Source organism: Theropithecus gelada, chromosome 3 (genome assembly GCF_003255815.1).
Source record: "Theropithecus gelada isolate Dixy chromosome 3, Tgel_1.0, whole genome shotgun sequence".
Lineage (NCBI taxonomy): Eukaryota > Metazoa > Chordata > Mammalia > Primates > Cercopithecidae > Theropithecus > Theropithecus gelada.
The window spans coordinates 141740514-141761416 of NC_037670.1; the positions used below are offsets into that span (position 1 = coordinate 141740514).

Sequence of the window (20903 nt, forward strand, 5' to 3'; positions counted from 1 at the left end):
AAAGTGGTACTTTTGTTTATTACCATTTTGCAAATGAGGAACTAAGACAGTGAGAAGTTAAGAAATTTGACCATGATCACACAACTAAATAATGTAGAACCAGAAATCAATTCAGGTGGTCTGTCTGTCTCCAGAATCGACTCTCTTCTCAGCCACTCTACTGTAGTATAGAAATAAAGCCACAGACAGATTTAACACTGAGCCTTCTCATGTGAGTGATCTTCCATATAACTTCCTTACATTCTCATGAATGATATATTTATTATAATAGGCAGTGCATTACCTAATGATAAAACTAAATAAATGTGTGCTATTTCTCTTATTCTTTCTAATTATGCCAATAATAATAAACCACATGGTTAATTCAAATTTGTAAAGTCACCCTTTCAAATAATTCTAAGTATTTTCACACATATTGTATACTTCTGATTTCCTCATAAATCCTTTGAGAAATAGAGAGAGGTAGATGTGATTATTTGCATTTGATAATTTGGGAATATGAGATCAAGCTTGTATCAAAAAGTTCTGGGACTTAAACCTAGATTTACATAGAACCAGACCATTTGTACTTCCTTAGATACCTGCCAGTATAGATGTCTTTACTTTAGGATAAATATTAATTAAATTGCAGAAGAATTGAAACAAATGTTAACGTTACAAATTTTCTCACCAAGGCAAAGGTTTAAAACTTTAAAACTCTACGTTTAATGTTTCTTAATGTCTTAACAATGGTCTCTGAGATACCATATTTTATGAAAGCTAGTTCTGTTAGTTAGTAGAATTTCTGAAACATTTTTGTAGCTCTATTTTATAAAATGCATTACCCTGAGTAATTATAAATTATATGCAGGAAGTAATGTATATTTTGTTGTTATTTTTTGAAATTAAAAACTCACAGATATGATTCATGTCAAGTATTTTTTTCTGTTGGAATTAATCATGAGTTTGTTTCTTATAATAAAATTAAGTCATTTTTATTAAGCTTTTTCATATTTTTTCATATTTTGATTTTTTAAAATTTATTTTTTGCTATAGCTTATTTTTCTTGAATATTTATATTTATGCTTTTTGTTTCTATCCAGATTGGTTTTTTTCCCTTTAATTTTTCAACTATTATTTTGGTGGAGGGGTACATGTGCAGGTTTGTTATATGGGTAAATTGCATGTCACTGGGGTTTGATATACAGATAATTTTGTCACCTAGGTATTGAGTGCAGTCATACCTAATAGGTAGTTTTCAACCCTCACCCTCCTTTCACCCTCCACCCTCAAGTAAGAGGGTTACTTACTTGTTAAGATTGAGGTGAAAAAATTGCATGTCACTGGGGTTTGATATGCAGATAATTTTGTCACCTAGGTATTGAGTGTAGTCATACCTGATAGGTAGTTTTCAACCCTCACCCTCCTCTCACCCTCTACCCTCAAGTAAGAGGGTTATGTACTTGTTAAGATTGAGGTGAAAAATTTGTACAGCCTTCCACAGTTTTAAAGAGGTAGTAATAGATACTTATCCTCTTGGTGATATCAAATGTTGTTTCTTCCAAGTTGTTTTTCAGACCTGGTTTGATGTAAGGGTTCATCAGGAGGAGTTCTAGGGTATCTTTGCTATCTTTGTTCCCAGAAACAAGATGCAACGGAGTTCAGAGGCCTTTTGTTTGGGCATTCATAGCTGCATCATGTGGAAGGAAGAAAGAAGCCACTCTAGTGTTATTACACTTACAAGCATTGTACGGGGGTATCCAGCTATCCACAGTCACTGGATGAACATCTGCCCCTTGTGCAGTCACCTCATGGATGATATCTAAGTGTCCATTGTAGACTGCTCGATGAAGAAGGGTATATTCATCTTTGTCCCTAGTGTTGTTCACATGATTGGCTTTTTCAGAAAGTAGTCTTCGCACTATAGTAAGGCTAGAAACATGCCTTCAGTTCATGATTTTCAGTTTTTTCTATGGACATCTGGTGGATTATGGTGCGCTCCTGTTAAAAAGTGGATTTATTTCAGTAGCCCAAATAAGCAATTTACTTAGATCTTTTCACACATTTTTTTCTTGCAATTCATATCACTCTTCATTTTTTTCATCTTGCTCCTCATCTTTATCAGAATTGCTTATTCAGAGACTTTGAGTACCAGTGGGAATAAGGTATTCTTGTATTTCTAACAATTCAATTTGATTAAGGTATTCAAAAAAGTTCAAGGAATTTTCTTGGTCTGGTTTTCCATCATCATTCACTTTCCTTATCCATTTTTACTACTGTTCTAAATAAAAAGTACTTCAAATGCCAGGGCATAAATAGTATAAGTAATCTTTCTAGAGATGTGTTATATCTACTTTATTTTATTCATCAAGATTTGATGATATTCCTGATATTCTGTCAGTAATTAATAGGATGCCTTTCCAAACTTAAAGGGCATATTCCATTTTGGGAGAGATGTGAACTATGTCAATTTATCACAAACAACTCAGTGACAGGTGGGGCTATAATCTCCATTTTACAGATGTGTTAGTTCATTTTCATGCAGCTGATAAATACATACCTGAGACCGGGCAGAGAAAGAGGTTTAATGGACTTACAGTTCCACATGGCTGGGGAGGCCTCACAGTCATGGCAGAAGGCAAGGAGGAGCAAGTCACCTGTTAACATGGATGGCAGCAGGCAAAGAGAGAGCTTGTGCAGGGGAAATTCCCATTTTTAAACCATCAGATCTTGTGAAACTTATTCACTGTCATGAGAACAGCATGGGAAAAACCCACCCCCATGATTCAGTTATCTCCCACAGGGTCCCTTCCACAATATGTGGGAATTATGGGAGCTACAAGATGATATGTGGGTGGGGACACAGAGCCAAACCATATCAACAGGTGAAGGCATTGAAATTTGGATAGATTAAAACAACTTGCCCTAAATCAAGGATCCTTCAATGGAATTGAAAGGCCAGATATTCTAATTCAAAGGTTCCACATTGTTTTTCATTGCACTACATTTTACTGCTCTAAGCACAAAGCAGTAGAGATATTCTGAACCCAAGGATCCAGGGGCAACAGTAAGGGGAAGTAGGTAATAAAAACCTGTAAACTAGAGAGTCTGGTGAACAGGAGTAAGGGGAAAGGGCATGCAGTTCCAGCCTTGTGCCACTAGCTGGTCACTCACAGACCTGGGAGTTCTGCCTGCAGCCTTCCTAATAGTCAAGAGTGGAGAAGCCACTTCCTCCCAATCTGGGACCCATGATGGAGTCTGACCTACAGGGCTTGGCCTGAGGTCACTTGCCTGTACAGACCCAGGAGTTCTAAGATGGCGAGGGTGTACCAGGAAGTAAGGCCCCAATTTTAACATTTCTACAATGTTTTGTAAATAAACAAAATGAGATGATTATTTATCTTTAGTAGACTTGATTGTTTGCTACCATGTCAAAATAGCTTTCATTTTTCAGTGTTTCAAGGTTGTAGAAAATGTCAACTTAACTCTAGAAAATGGATTTATGCAGTTGTTGCTGCCATAGAATGCTCTTAAAACAGTTTTTATGAACCTGAAGAAAATGACCACTGGCACATACCATTTTTGTTTAGAAAAGTTTATGTTTATTTCTATGCACACAGTAATTTAAGCTCATTATAAGTTGCATGTGTTTGGTTTAAAACCATGTTTGGGATTGTCACATTAAAATAAAATGGTAATATAGATATGATGTTTTTGACATCTGAGAAAAATTTTAGAAACGTGTCTCTCATAATTCGTTATATGGATAACAAACATCTTCAAAAAGGGCTAATTGAATGGTATTTATTATATTTTGGGAAAGAGGAGCAGCTGTCTCCTTGCTCTGACTTGACTTTATGGCCAACACTTTTCTTATGTTCTTGTAGCCAGGTTGAACAGACTTATGTGATTTATTAAACTGTAATGAACTAAAGAATAGATTTTCTGAAGCTTCGTAGGTTCTTGCTGAGTATTGTGAGCAAGGTAAACTGAAAGCAGCAACACAAAGAGGAAGGTATATTTAAGATGCAAATGGAATGACCATTAAGCACCTATAAAATGTGGGGCCTTTTCATGCTATTTTATTTAAGTCTGAAAATCACACTGAGAATTACATGTTAGGCTGATTTTGCAGCCTAATGGGGTCAGGAAATTTAATTACCTTGCCTAGAATCACTAAATTTGAGCTTGGATTTGCAACCAGGTCTGTTTTGTTCCACAATTGTTCAACAAATATTTCTTGACACCAAACTAGGCTTTGAGAAAGACAAAGAAGGAATATTGTGTTGTAAATGTCTTTACTATGCTTTAAACATCGTCTTTCAGATTATAGTCATTCCATAAAATTCTCTACTTTTTTAGATAACAAAGGTGAGTTGTTATGTGCTGGTTGAAGATACCTATAAGAAACATAAAAGCCTTGTTAAACTTAATTATATTTTAATGGGAATGGCCTTAAGAGTCTGATGGCAGGATCCACTCAGTAGCATGGGAATGCATACAACAGAAGACGACTCTTGGGGCTGGATGTAGTGGCTCATATCTGTAATCTCAGCTCACTGGGAGGCTGAGGCAGAAGGATCACTTCAGCTCTGGAGTTTGAGGTTACAGTAAGCTATGATTGTGCCACTGCACTCCAGCCTAAGTGACAGAGCTAGATCCTGTCTCTTAAAAAAATAGAAGGCTCTTGGATCAGGGGAGGGTGCAAGGGTGGTGGTGGTCATGGTGGTGAAGGTGAGGTAGAAAAGGGTGAGGTGAAAAGGCTAAGAAGAAAAATATCCTAGTTGTAGGAAAATCCTAAGAATACCCCAAAGTTAAGTAGGATTTAGCACTAGGAGATGGGGGAGAGAGTGCTAAGTTTGTTCCAGGAAAGGCACAACAAGAGGTAATTGCAGGCAATAGATGACATTCAAGAAGTGAACAGTGGTAGCTTATTCCAATCTGGCAGGTATGGAGAGCAGGAGCCAGGCCACAAAAGGAGGGTCAGCAACAACCATGCAAAGCATCCCTCTACTTTTAATCCCCCTATTTCATTCATTCCTCTTCGTCTTGTTACCCTTGTGACCTCATTTCATACCACTATCCACTTTGCTCACTCCTCTTTCTCTTTTTCTTAAACATGCTAGATTCTCTCCTATTTTAAGTCCTTTGCTGTAGCTGTTCCTTCTGTCTGAAATGCTCTCCTGGTGATCTTCACTAGACTAATTCGTTTACCTTCTCCATGTGTCTGCTTAACTCTTACCTTCTCAGTAAGGCCTCTCATGCCCATCCTATTTAATACAGCAAACTGCTCCTTCATCCTCTGGCATGTCTTACCCTACTCCATATACTTTCAAAATTCATAGTGGTTACCACCTTCACTCTCCAGCATGCCCTACCCTACTCTATATACTTCCAAAATTCATAGTGATTACCACCTTCTAACACATTACAGTGTATTATTTGCTTATATATTATGTTTATTTTCTGCTAAGTATAAACTCATGTAGCAGGCATTTGTGTTTTATTCCTTGATATATTTTAATACCCTAGAATAGTGCTCTAGGCAAGCTGGCCCAAGTTAATGCCAATCACAGATGTCACCTCTGAACCTGTACTTGTATCTTTAACCTAGTCTAATATATATCACATGAATAAAAATGACAAAGCAGTAGTCCTTAGGCACCTATTGCTATTATTCTGTAGCTCACCACCAACCCTCTTTACTATTACAGGATCTGAGTCTTGTGTATTAACCCACTACTGCCTGCCCAACCACCACCAAAAAGTGTCTCATATCCTCACAAACAAGTTTGGTCAGCTACTGCAAGGGTTCAACCATTTTTCTCTTTCTTTCCATTCTAGTTCCCTTATGCTAAATGGTATGACTTCTGCAAATTCTTCCATGTCTTCTTGGCGAGGCTGCTGCTGTCATGAGAATCACATACTAACCCCACCACTTGGGCTTTTTCACTAAGTACCACCACTGAGTTGCTGGAGACTAGGCACTTGCACAGACATCTATAAAAATAGGCAAGAATGTCTTTATTGTGTCATGCTCTACTGGAAGAGAACCCAAAAATATTTCCTTACTTGTGGAGTTTTGCCAAGGACAGTGTCTTATTGAAAGAAAAAAACATATCATTCATTAAATCTTTCTTGCCTTCTAGCCATTTAGCATTTTGTAAAGCATCTATTTACTGAGCACATTTACCAGCACCAGCCCTATGCATTATTTTCTTTTTATCCTTGAAATAACCTTGAGAAACAAGGGTTATTCTCCTCAATTTTATAGATAAGGAACCCAAGACCAGAGAACTTAAATACTCACCAAGTGTCACATAGGTAATAGCTATGTGGTGATTAAAAGCCGGAACAATTAAGCCATGTAGAAGATGATGTGCAGCTATATCTACCTTACCCTGCTGTCCATTTCATCCTCCAGCTCATATGACTGTGGGCTGATAATTCAGAGAGTTACTCTCTTCTGAGAGACTATGTTTCTTCCAATTCCTACTGGCAGATCCTGACCAATGACTCAATGATAGGGAGTTATAAAGGACTAACCACTTGCTTCAAGGTAGGGCTAATTCTGTGGTGCAATTTGTGCTCCAGAGCATTCCTGTGGGATCAAACTGAAACTAGTCTCTAACTGAGCCACATTCTTGCCTCTCCTGACCTATCCTACTTCCTTCACTTTTCTTCTTTAGAGAGTACAGCCCAATAAATCACTTGGACAAGAAAACTCATCTCATGCTTTCCTAGGAAACCTGACTTAAACCAGACCCATGATCCAATTTTTTAACTACTGCAGTACACTGCCCTCTTTTTTATAAGACCAAGAGAGTTTACTCAGTTATTTCTTTCCTTACTATAGAGTGCCTCAATTGCTCATGTAAATGGATAGTACAATACAGTAAATCTCTATGATGAATGCATCTTATGATCGGGTTCAGTTGTTCTTACACTCTGTTCTTTTCATGGACAGTATTCTAAAGTTGAACATAGATGAATATTTGTAATCAGTCTTGTGAACTGCTGGCCCAAGGATTTCTAGTGAAAATTTTAGACTGCATTCCTTTGGATAGAATTAAGTTTAATACTTCACAATTTTTTCTGATAGTAAAAATTGCAAAATTAGAAAATTTGAATACTTTTTGATAACAGAATACTAGATGATATTCACAAAGAACTTTATTTTTCCAAGCACACATTAATATTCTACCATTGGCTGACTGAAATGTATGTCTTATCATTACAAATAACTTCTGTGTAATCAATCCACACAAGGCATTCCAGTGGAGGTCCTTGTTGATTACAGATTGTCCATTTTTACTTCAAGGTCAGGGAAGCGGATAGAATTTGTAATGAATGGTATAATTGTTGAACATTTAAACAAACACAGTCTATTTGGAGGTGAACAGTATGATTTACGTAATGGGAAATCATGCCAACCAATCAGGTTTGGTTTAATAAAATGATAAATAGCTATTTGAAAAAGAAAAGAGGAACAATTAGATGTAACTTATTAACATTAGAAAAAATACCTTTGACAAAGTCTCCCTTTTCCCTGCTGTGCCCTATCATCCCCACACACATCCCGACACACACACATCCCCCGCAAACTGTTTCTTAAAAAGATACACTACAAGATTAGAGGAAATGATTTATTTTATCTAGAAATTGACTAAGAAACCAGGAATGAAGAGTTGCTTTTTAAAAAAGAAAACCGGTAGTTGGCTTCCGCAGTATGAGGTACTGACATTAATCTAAATTTTTTACAGATCAAGCACTTATATTAAATCTTTGCATTCACAGTTGTATTAAACAAGTGATTTTTATATGTGAAAAGAAATTAACAAAGAGGTTTTAAAAGTCTGAGATGCCAGGAGAGAGAACAGAAGGAAGAGAGTTGAACTTTGGTGTGGCTAAGTATAAGATAAGGTGTATGGCTAGAAATAATTCAAATTATAATTGTGGGGACATGATCTTATGAGGTCTTAGACCTTCCCTACAGATTTTTGGAAGTTAAAAATGATGGTTCACATTTAAAACATTTTTAATTTTATCTTTATTGTGGTGAAATATACATAACATAACATTTACCATTATAACAATTCTAGTGGCATTAAGTATATTCACAATATTGTACGGCCATCACTGTCATCCATTTCCAGAACTTTTTCATCATGCCAAACAGAAACTTTGTATCCATTGGACAGAAACTCCCCATTCCCCTTTACCCCTTATGCCCTGGTAACCTCTACTCTCTGTCTCTGTGAATTTGCCTATTGTAGGTACTCCTATAGGTGGAATCATATAATATTTGTCCTTTCTTGTCTGATCACTTAGCAATGTTTTCAAGCATAATGTTTTCTTGTCACTTAGCATAATGTTTTCAAGGTTCATCCATATTATAGCATGTATCAGAACCTTATTCCTTTTTATGACTGAATAATATTCCATTGTATGTATGTTTTCTTTTCCTTTTCCTTTTGGAGACAGGATCTTTCTCTGTTGGCCAAGCTATAATAGTGCAGTGGCACTCTTGTAGCTCATTGTAACCTTAAACTCCTAGGCTCAGGCGATCCTTCTGCCTCGGCTTTTCACAGCACAGGAATTACAGATGTGAGCCACTGTGCCTGGCTTATATGTTTTCTTTAAAAAGAAAGTGTATACTATCAGCCATGCACTATGTTAAATATTATATGGCTAATATCTCATTTAATCCTCACTACAGCTAATAGAGTAGATAATATTATTATCTCCAATTTATAGATGAGAACACTTTGCCCCAGAAGGTTTAAATACCATATTTTAGTAAGTGGTGGAGATGGGATTTAAACTAGGTCTGTTTATCTCTACTGTTCAATTGACAATCCTGAACTTCAAAAACTATATGAGGGCAGAGCAAGATGGTAGAATAGAAGCCTATGCCATTCGTCCCCCTCACTGGAATACCAAATTTTAACAGCTATCTTCACACAGAAAAGCACCATCACAAGAACCGAAAATCAGGTGAGCAATCACAGTACCTAATTTTAACTTCGTATTGTGGAAAGAGACATTGAGGAAGGCAGTCTTGAATTGCCGATGCCACCCATCCCTCATTCCCCAGCAGCAGCCAGTGTGGTGCAGGGAGAGAATTTGTGCACTTTGGGGAGGGAAGAGCACAGCGAATGGGAAACTTTACATTGAACTCCGTGCTGCCCTGTCACAGCAGAGAATAAAGCCATGTTGGGCTCAGCCAGCGCCTGCACAGGGAGGGAGCATTTAGACCAGCCCTAGCCAGAGATGAATCACCATCCCGGCGGTTGGAATGTGAGCTTCTCAGCAAGCCTCGCCACTGTAGGCTTAAGTGCTCTGGGGTCTAGGTATACTAGAAAGGCTGTCTAGGGTACAGGACTACAATTCCTAGGCAACTCCTAGTGCTAGGCTGGGCTTAGAGCCAGTGAACTAGGGTGGCACCTGACCTAGGAAGACACCAGCTGCTGCAGTTAAGGGAGTGCTTGAGCCATCCCTTCCCCAACCCCAGGCCACATAGCTCACAGCAACAAAAGTGACTCCTTCCTTCTGCTTAGAGGAGAGGAGAGCAAAGAGTAAAAAGGACTTTGTTTTGCATCTTGGATACCAGCTCCACCACAGTAGGATAGGGCACCAGGGAGAGTTGTGAGGCCCCCATTCCAGGCCCTAACTCCTGGATGATATTTCTTGATATTTCAAGGGAATTGCTGCCTTGAAGGGAAGGACCAGTCCTGGTAGGATTCATCACCTGATGACTAACGAGCCCTTGGGCTCTGAATAACCACCAGTGATAACCCGGGAGAATGCTATGGGCCTTGGGTTGTGAGATGTGCTGGCTTCAGGGGTGACTCAACACGTTCTTAGCTGTGGTGGGAATGGTGAAAGACTCTTTCTGTTTGAGAAAAGCAGAGGGGGAAGGTAAAGGGGACTTTGTTTTGCACCCTAGGCAACAGGTCAGTCACAGTAGGGGTAGAGCAACAAGCAGAGGTCCCTGAGTCCAGGCCTAGGCTCTTGGACAGCATTTATAGACCTGCCCTGGGTCAGAAGAGGAGCCTGCTGACATGAAGGAGAAGTCCCAGACCAGGCAACATTCACCACAAACTGGGTGGAAGAGCCCTTGGGCTTTAAACATCGGCAGTGGCCTGGCAGAACCCCCTGGGGACCGATGGTGCTGGTGGCCACAGGGAGAGGCTCTTCTGTCTGTAGAAAGAGGAGAGAAAGGTGGGAAGAACTTTGTATTATGATTTGAGTGTCAGCTTAGCCACAGTACAATAGAACATCAGGTAAATTGCCAAGATTGTTTTGACTCCAATCCCTAGCTCCCAGACAGCATCTCTGGACACGCCCACAGCCTGGGAGAACTCACTACTCTGAAGGGAAAGGCCTTAGGCAAGGTCCAGTGCTGTGCTGGCTTCATGTTTGACCCCGCACAGTCCCAGTGGTGGTGGCCACAGGGATGCTTATATCACTACCTTCCCAGTTCCAGGTGGCTCAGCACAGAGAGATATTCCATTTGTTTGGGGAAAGGGAAAAGAATAAGAGTCTCTGCCTGGTAATCCAGACACTTCTTCCAAATCTTATCCAAGACCACCAAGGCGGTACCTCTATGAGTCTGCAAAAAACACAGCATTATTGGGCTTTGGGCCCAATTCCCTCAAAATACCTGGAAAGCCTTCACAAGAACGACAGGCATAAACAAGTCCAGACAATGAGGACTGCAATAAATATACCTAACTCTTCAATACCCAGATGCTGACAAACATCTACAAGCATCAACAACATCCAGGAAAACATGACCTCACCAAATGAACTAAATAAGGCACTAGAGACCAATCCTAGTGCCTTATTTATACATCTATAAGCATCAACAACATCCAGGAAACATCTATAAACAACATCCAGGAAACATATATAAGCATCTATAAGCATCAACAACATCCTAGAAAACATGACCTCACCAAATGAACTAAATAAGGCACTAGGGACCAATCCTGGTGCCTAGAAACAGACATGTAACCTTTCAGATAGAATTCAAAAGGGCTGTTTAGAGGAAACTCAAAGAAATTCAAGATAGCACAGAGAAGGAATTCAGAATTGTATCAGATAAATTTAGCAAAGAGATTGAAATAATTAAAAAGAATCAAGAAAATTTAGAGTTGAAAAATAAAGTCGATATGCTGAAGAATGTATCAGAGTCTCTTGATAGCAGAAAGGATCAAACAGAAGAAAGAATGAGTAAGCTTGAAGACAGGTTATTTGAAAATACACAGAGGAGACAAAAGAAAAATAAAATATAAAAAAACAAAGGATGCTTATAGGATCTAGAAAATAGCCTCAAAGGGCAAATCTAAGAGTTAATGACCTTAAAGATGAGGTAGAGAAAGAGATAGAAGTAGAAAGTTTATTCAAATAGATAGTATCAGAGAATTTCTGAAACCCAGAGAAACATATCAACATTCAACTACAATAAAGTTATAGAACACCAAGCAGATTTAACCCAAAGAAGACTGGCTAAAGGCATTTAATAATCAAGCTCCCAAAGGTCAAGGATTAAAAAAGGGATCCTAAAAGCAGCAAGAGAAAATAAGTGAATTACATATAGTGGAGTTCCAATATGTTTGGCAGCAGACTTTTCAGTGGAAATCTTACAGGCCAGGAGATCATGGCACAACATATTTAAAGTACTGAAGGAATAAAACTTTTACCCTAAATAGTATATCCAACAAAAATATCCTTTACGCATGAAGGAGAAATAAAGACCTTCCCAGACAAGCACAAACTGAGGGATATCACCAACACCAGACCTGTCCTACAAGAAATGCTAAAGGGGATTCTTCAGTCTATATAAAAAAAAGGATGTTAATGAGCAAGAAGAAATCACCTAAAGGTACAAAACTCACTGGTAATAGCAAGCACACAGAAACACAAAGAATAATATGACATATAATTGTGGTATGTAAACTTGACTTCTGTAGAAAGACTAAATGATGAACTAATGAAAACTAATAATGACAACTACTTTTCAAGGCCTAGACAGTGCAATAAGACATAAAGAAACAAAAGTTAAAAGGCAGGGGGACAGATTTAAAGTATAAAGTTTTAATTTTCTTTTTGTGTGTTTGTTTATGCAATCAGTGTTAAGTTGCATCAATTTAAAATAATGGACAATGGGCTATAAGATAGTATTGGCAAGCCTTATGGTAACTTCAGATAGAAAAACATACAACAATACACAAAAAATAAAAAGCAAGAAATTAAAGCATACCACTAGAGAAAATCACCTTCACTGAAAGGAAAACAGAAAGTAAAGAAGGAAGAGAAGGCTGTAAAACAACCAGAAAACAAATAATGAAATTGCAAGGGTAAGTCCCTACATATCAATAATAACATTGAATGTAAGTAGACTAAACTCTTCAATCAATAGACATAGAGTGGCTGAAAAAAACAAGACCCAGTGGTCTGTTGTCTACAAGAAACACACTTCATCTATAAAGGTACACATAGACTGAAAATAAAGGAATAGAAAAAGATATTCCATACCAATGGAAACCAAAATAGAGCAGGAGTAGCCACACTTATATCAGAGAAAAATAGATTTCAAGACAAAAACTATAAGAGGAGACAAGATCATTATATGATGATAAAGGGGTTAATTCAGCCAGAGGACATAATGATTGTAAATATATATGCACCCAACAAGTGCATATATATTTACAATATATATTAATAGCATTGCTGCTGAAATCTACAAAATCACCCAGATATATAAAGCAAATATTATTAGAGCTATAGAGAGAGAGATATATACCCAATACAGTAATAGCTGGAGACTTCAACAACCCACTTTCAGCATTGGGCAGATCTCCCACACAGAAAATCAACAAAGAAACATTGGACTTAATTTGCACTATAGAACAAATACTCCAAAAAATGGACAAAGAGGGAATACTTCTAAACTCATTCTGTGAGGTCAGTATTACACTGATACCAAAACCAGACAAAGACACATCAAAAAATAAAACTACGGGCTAGTATCTCTTACAAATATTGCTGCAAATATCCTCAATAAAATACCAGCAACCAAATTCAGTGATACATTAAAAGCTCACTCATCATGACCAAGTGGAGTTTATCCCAGGGATGCAAAGATGGTTCAATATATGCAAATCAATCAATGTAATACATCATATCAACAGAACGAAGGACAAAAAGCATATGATCATTTCAATTTATGCTGAAAAATCATTTGATAAAATTCAACATCCCTTTATTACAAAAACTCTAAAATCTTGGTATATGATACCTCAACATAATAAAAGCCACATACAACAGACCCACAGATAGTGTCAAACTGAATGGGGAAAAACTGAAAGCCTTTTCTGTTAGATCTGGAACATGACAAGGATGCCCACTTTCACCACTGTTATTCAAAATAATACTGGAAGTCTTAGAGTAATCAGGGAAAAGAAAGAAAGAAAGGGCATCCAAGTAGGAAAGCCAGAAGTCAAATTATCCTTGTTTATAGAGGATATGATCTTATATTTGGAAAAACCTAAAGATTCCACCAAAAAACTATTAGAACTGATAAACAAATTCAGTAAAATTGCAGCATACAAAAATCAATAGCATTTCTATATGTCATCATTGAACAATCTGAAAAAGAATTCAAAAAAGTAATCCAATGTAAAATGGCCACAAAAATGTACTTAGGAATTAACCAGAGAAGTTAAAGATCTCTACAATGAAAACTATGAAACACTGATGAAATTAAAGAAGACACCAAAAAATGGAAAGATATTCCATGTTTATGGATTGGAAGAATCCTAAAATTTATGTGGAATTACAAAAGACCCAAAATAGCCAAGGCTATCCTGAGGAAACAGAACAAAACTGGAGGAATCACATTACCTGACTTTAAATTATACTACAGAACTATAGTAACCAAAACAGCATGATACTGGCATAAAAACAGACATATAGACCAATGGGACAGAAAACCCAGAAAAGATAACCCACAGACAAATCCACACATCTACAGTGAACTCATTTTTGACAAAGGTTCCAGGAACGTACACTGGGGAAAGAACAGTCTCTTCAATAATTGTTACTGGGAAAACTGTGTAAGCATATGCAAAAGAATGAAACTAGACCCCTATTTCTTGCCATACACAAGAATCAAATCAAAATGGATTAAATACTTAAATCTGAGAACTCAAGCTATGAAACTACTCCAAGAAAACATTGGGGAAAATCTCCAGGACTTTGGTCTGGTCAAAAATTTCTTGAGCAATACTCCACAGGCATAGGCAACCAAAGCAAAAATGGACAAACGGGATCACATCAAGTTACAAGGCTTCTGCAGAGCAAAGGAAGCAATCAACAAAGTGAAGAGATGATACAACCCACAGAATGGGAGAAAATATTTACAAACTATTCATCTGACAAAAAATTAATAACCAGAATATGTATGGAGCTTAACTCTATAGGAAAAAATCTAATCTGATTTAAAAGTGGGCAAAGATTTGAATAGACATTTCTAAAAAAAAGACATACAAATGGCAAACAGGCATATGAAAAAGTGCTCAGTATCACTGATCACCAGTGAAAAGCAAATAAAAATTATAATGATATATCATCTCACCCCAGTTAAAATGGCTTTTATCCAAAAGACAGGCAATAACAAATGCTGGCAAGGATGTGCAGAAAAGGGAACTCTTGTATGCTATCAGTTGGAATGAAAATTAGTAAAACCACTATGGAGAATGGTTTGGAGGCTCCTCAAAAAACTTAAAACTAACATGATCCAGCAATCCCACTGGTAGGTATATACCCAAAAGAAAGGAAATTAGTGTACCAAAGAGATAGCTGCACTCCTATACTTGTTGCATCACTGTTCACAATAGCCAAGATTTGGAAGCAACCTAAGTGTCCATCAATAGATGAATGGATAAGAAATTGTGTTACTTATTCACAATGGAGCACTATTCAGCCATAAAAAATGAGTTTCAGTCATTTGTGACAACGTCGTTGGAACTAAAAGTCATTATGTTAAGTGAAATAAGTCAGGCACAGAAAGACAAACATCACGTTCTCACTTATTTGTGGGATCTAAAAATCAAAACGACTGAACTCAGGGAGATGGAGAATAGAATGGCTGTTACCAGAGGTTGGGAAGTGGGAAGGTGGCAATGGTTAATAGGTGCAAAAAAAAAAAAGAAAAAAAATTAGAAAGAATGAATAAGACCTAGCATTTGATAGCACAACAGGGGGACTATAGTCAATAATAATTTAATTGTACATTTTAAAATGACTAAGGGCATAATTGAATTGTTTGTAACACAAAGGATAAATGCTTGAGAGGATCGATACCCTATTTTCCATAATATGATTATTACACATACCATGCCTGTACCAAAATACCTAATGCACTCTATAAGTATATACACTTACTATGTACCCACAAAAAAATTTTAAGAAGAAATATATAAAGCTATAGGAGAACATGTAGGGAATGAAATTTTAGAGTAAACAGAATTGAAGGATTTGCTGTTGCAGGAACTAACAAATAGATAATTTTTCTTCGAATAGATGAAGGTAGAAAGGCAAAATGATTGGAGTTAAATCTTGAAGGATGTGTTTAGGATAAATAGAATCTTTTTTGATAAATCCTGGAATATTAGAAATAGAGATCTTCCCTTAAATTTTTTCAAAAGAAAAATTTTAAGTAAAGAGAATTACTGTATTATTTAAGAAGTAGAAGTCATAGAGACTGAAAATATGGATAGTTATAAATAAGGGTTTATATAGGTTCAAATATTCTATTAAGAAAAAATAAGGATATTATGAGACTTCAACCCTAACTTGTTTTTAATTAATTCGTTAATTTGTTTGTTTGTTTGTTTGTAAAGCCAGGGTCTTCCCATCTTGCCCAGGCTGGTCTTGAATTCCTGGCCTTAAGCAGTCCTTAAGCTGATGGCATGTAAGGCAACTATACTGTCCCACATCACATGCTGTAGTCACATCTTTAAAGCCAGATGAATTAGCTTAAAGGTTATCTGTTAAACTTTCAATCTCCAACAAACTGTTCATTAATCTGTACTTTAACCCTTCCAATGTCAGAAAGAACACAGTTTCATTTCATCATTGGACTATTCAGACATACTGTTTTTGTTTGTTTTCTTGAGATGAAGTCTCACTTTGTCGCCAGACTGGAGTGCAGTGGCACCATTTTGGCTCACTGCAACCTCCAACTCTCTGGTTCGAGCAATTCTCCTGCCTCAGCCTCCCGAATAGCTGGGATTACAGGCACGTGCCACCATGCCCAGCTAATAATATATATATATATATATATTTTTTCTGTAGAGACAGGGTTTCACCATGTTGGCCGGGATGGTCTCCATCTCCTGACCTCATGATCCGCCTGCCTTGGCCTCTCAAAGGGCTGAGATTATAGGTGTGAGCCACTGCGGCCAGCCAGACATACTGTTTTATGTTGAGAGTATATCTTCATCTTTTGACTTTCCAGCCTAGGGTCTTACTCCTTTCATGAGACTGTGCAGAGCAAGTCTAATGTTTTCACCCCATGAGCATGTCAAATATTCGAAGACAATGTCAAATATTTCCTACTTTCTTCCTCTTAATCTTAATCATGGCTCAAGATTAGTAGCCACGACTAGAGAGGCCAAGATACTAGAGAATAAAGTTCAGATTTTGCTCTTAAGATGCTCATAGATTTCTAACAGGCTACAAAAGCACTTAATTATAAAGGAAAATATTAATAAATTAGACCATTAAAATTAAGAACTTCTTTTCATCAAATGATACTATTAATATAAGTGAAAAGTCAACTTACAGAGGGAAAGAAGATATTTGCAGTATACTATATCTGATGAAGAACTTATATCCAGAATATATGAAGAACTCCTAAAAATCAACAAGAGGTAGCATATGAGATAACAGAAAAATGAGCAGATGAATTGAACTGGTACTTCACAAATGAATACATTCAGTTGGACAATAAACATATGAAAATGTACTCAAAATTATTAATGATCAGAAAATATAATTTTAAACTACAAAATACTTCTATTTACCACAATGACTAACATTAAAACAAAATCCCTGATAGTACGTAGTATTGTCTTAGAGGTGGAACAACTAGAACTCCCATATGCTCTTGGTAGATTATAAATTATGAATTGGTACTAACACTTTGGAAAACGATCTAAATATTTACTAAAATTGAACATATGCAAATCCTATGACACAGATTTTTTCCTCCTTGCATATTCCTTAAAATGCAAAAACAATCCAAATATTCATTAGAGTAGAATGATATATTTATCAAGAGTACACATACAATGGAACACTATGTAGTAAGGAAATAACTACCTTTATATAGAACAACATGAATGAATCCCACGAACACAAATTTAGTGACAGAAGCCAGACACTAGATAGTACATACTGTAATTTCACTTACCTGAAATTCAAAAACATGCAAAAAAAAATTGATAGTGGTAGAAGTCAGAATAGTTTCTTTTGGGAGGAGATAATTATTGAAAGATGACAGGAGGGAGGCTTCTGTTTTGCTGATGTACTCTATTTCTTGATCTAGTGGTAGCTACTTGGATGTATTCACTTTGTAAAAGTTTGTTGAGATGTATATCTATGTATCTGTCTCTCTATAGGTATATATGACTCATATATACTTACATAGCTCATATATATATGAATTCTATACTTTTCTGTATGTATATTAAATTTCAAAAAAATTAACTTTAGAAGGAAAAATTGGCCATAGGTGGGTCTAAAAATTCCACTTAACCTAAAATGTAGGGCTGCCATATTGTGTAATTGATGAGTCTATCCTTTCATAATAAGCACAATATAAAAACACTGAAACTTATGCTGCACTTAACAAAGTAAGTTTTGTATTGGGAAAATCTGAAAAATACACAGAGACAGTCATTTCCTAATCCTTCTCCCCCACCCAGTAAAAGAATTCTAGCTCATCCCTTTTCTAGAACAAGAGCTGGGCAGTAAATGAGTCAATTACTGATCTAAATTTGTTTTAGGCTCAGGTTTTAGAACATATATGAACTGTTCAACATAGGTTCGGCACATATCAAGCACTTAAGATATAAATTATTATTAAATTTTTGATATTTGCATCCCACTTTATTCTTGAGTTTGCTACTAACTGAAATATCAGAGTCTCTTTCACAAATGATACCACTGCGAACCTCATGCTTCTGCAAATTTTGAACCTGTGTAGTAATTCCTGTTTTGTTTTGGTACAATTTGTTCTATTTCCAGTCTGTTGAAATCTTTATGGATTGGGATTTACTTAATTTTATATTCAACATTGGTGAAAATGTTGGTCAGGGAGGACTAAAGATAAAGCCCTGTAGACCATCCTTATTGACTTCTATCTTGGCTCACAGTGAGACATTAGACCCTTTTGGATATGGTCAGTCAATTATGACTACTGCTAATGGAACTCACATCTAGTCCATGCTTATTTGGTCAATAAGAATATAAAGATAGAAATGACATAAAATGGCTGGGCGCAGTGGCTCACACCTGTAATCCCAGCATTTTGGGAGGCCGAGGTGGGCGGATCACCTGAGGTCAGGAGTTCGAGACCAGCCTGGCCAACATGGTGAAACCCCGTCTCTACTAAAAATACAAGACTTAGCCAGTCATGGTGGTGGGCACCTGTAATCTCAGCTACTCAGGAGGCTGAGACAGGAGAATTGCTTGAACGAGGGAGGCGGAGGTTGCGGTGAGCCAAGATGGCGCCACTGCACTTCAGCCTCGGCAGCAGAGCGCGACTCCATCTCAAAAAAGAAAAAAAAAAAAAAAAAAAAAAAAGAAATGACATAAACTATCTTTCATAATATTTTTAGATGTTTTAGAGGTTTGTTAGATGTTTATACTCTTATTTTAACATGGTCATTTACCTAAACTATATAAAATAGTGAAATATTTCCAAAGTCTCCTAATTGTTTTTACTCCAATCCTAACTCACAGGCAACATTTATGTATGAATATTGCTTCCAAGAAGAGTGGTGGGATAATATGATGGCAAATTAATCTGGTCTAATGAAAAATTTTATAACACTAAATATTCCTTGTATAAAAGTGTGCTTTTCCGGGGTGTTGTTTGAAGCTTCTTTACTTTTCAATTTTCTCTTTTCACCAGCAGAGGGCAGGTAAGGCAGAGAGAAGAAAATACTGTTAAAGTATCTCGTCCTCCATTCAATTATTTAAAACACTTCTCTGATATATTTACAAAGTGAGCTATTTTGTTTTCTCTTTTATATTTTGAAAACAATCGATCTAAGTATAAATTTTAATTTCTTACATATATTTGGCTTAATGAATCTCCAATGAAATTAGTACTTTGAATTTTCAATTAAGTTTATAAACGAATTATAAATTCAGACTTGAAAAGTCTGAATATTCTTTATATTTTGAAGCAATAAAAAATATCCCCTTTTATGTTGGGTAATTCAATTAATTAGACTTTTTCCTTTTGTGGTTTTCTAGTTCAATTATGGGTAAGTTTATGTGAATATTTTCCATAGATATCTTAATATAGCCATTTGGTCATTTCCTTCAACATGCAGATTTGTTAAGCATGGTTTTCAGTTTTATTAATCAAGTAATGTATCTTATAAACATAATTGAAGGAAACTCAAATGGGATGTGATAGAGTTTTGTTTTTTGTTTTCAACAATATACTTTACAGGAATGTTTAAATACAGTTTAGTAGGTATATTAGGATGTTTTCTCTTGAAACTTTAAATGTTTAATTAATAATAAAACATCTTTTTCAAAACATTAGATGATATGATAAACTATGTAATTCAGCAGTTCAGAACACCTTGCACATAACCTTTGTTAAATCAAAAGTCAGGTGGCAACTTGGATTTTTGCCTTTTCACCTTGAATAATGGCATTGTTCTGAAGTTCAGTAGTGGGGAGAGATTGAGTAATTCTTGGGAAGATAAATCCCCATATTGCTTATTCCAAGTACTAGAAATTACTTCTTTCCTTTGCTTATTGAGAACCTCATCTTTAAGAGTCTTTTTTTAACTGTCAAGTAAGGTTATGTATGAGGACTCCCCTTGGTCATACTAAGGAATATTTCCAAACACTGGACAAAAATGAACTTCCTCAGGTCACCTAATGAATGGAAGCTTACAGTTATTATAGCTAAGAACATAGGTGTAGGGGAGAACACAAGGAAAGGATCGTCCGGACTAAGCAAAAAGGAAATTCTTCCAGTTAGGCAGAGTGATGAAGCTTCAGGCCTAGGGTTGCTGTGACAGCCTCTTTACTGGTTGCCCATACAATGTCTTCCTTTTCCACTAGGCCACCATGTGTATTTATTCTACCTTTTTCTTTCTAAAATGCAACACGTTGATGTTATTTCCTTACTGAAAACCCCATGCTGACTTCCTTTTGCCAATGATAGTAGGCGTGGGACTTCTTTTTCTGCCATTTCAGACTCTGAACAAGTTCCCAATCTGATTTTCTACATTTACTCCTTCCTCTGCTTTTCACAAACCACAAAACAGTTCTATTTCAAAGGTATGTCCCTTTCCACTCATATCTTTCTCAGTCATCTCTGCCTGTCAGTGGCCCCTTGTCTTTCAAGATCCATTGTCAATGACATTTTCTTCTGAAGACATATCTTATTCTTAACTGGATGATCTTTGGTGCCCTTAAGTCTCATGGCTATTTGCATCTCTAGAGTGGCCCTCATCATATTCTATTATCTATTATTGGTATTTGTATATTCGTTTCTCTTTATATATGCCAACCATAAACTCCTTGAGAGCAGGGACTGTGTCTTGGTGTCCCCAGAGATTAGCATGGTGTCCTGCAACTGGCAGAGTCATTCAGAGACA

At 36.6% G+C, this 20903-nt stretch overlaps 1 pseudogene; it reads right to left on the reverse strand.

Annotated features, from left to right (window-relative positions):
- Positions 1-1445: 1445 nt before the first annotated feature.
- LOC112621674 overlaps positions 1446-20903 on the reverse strand; it is a 37585-nt pseudogene continuing 18127 nt past the window's right edge.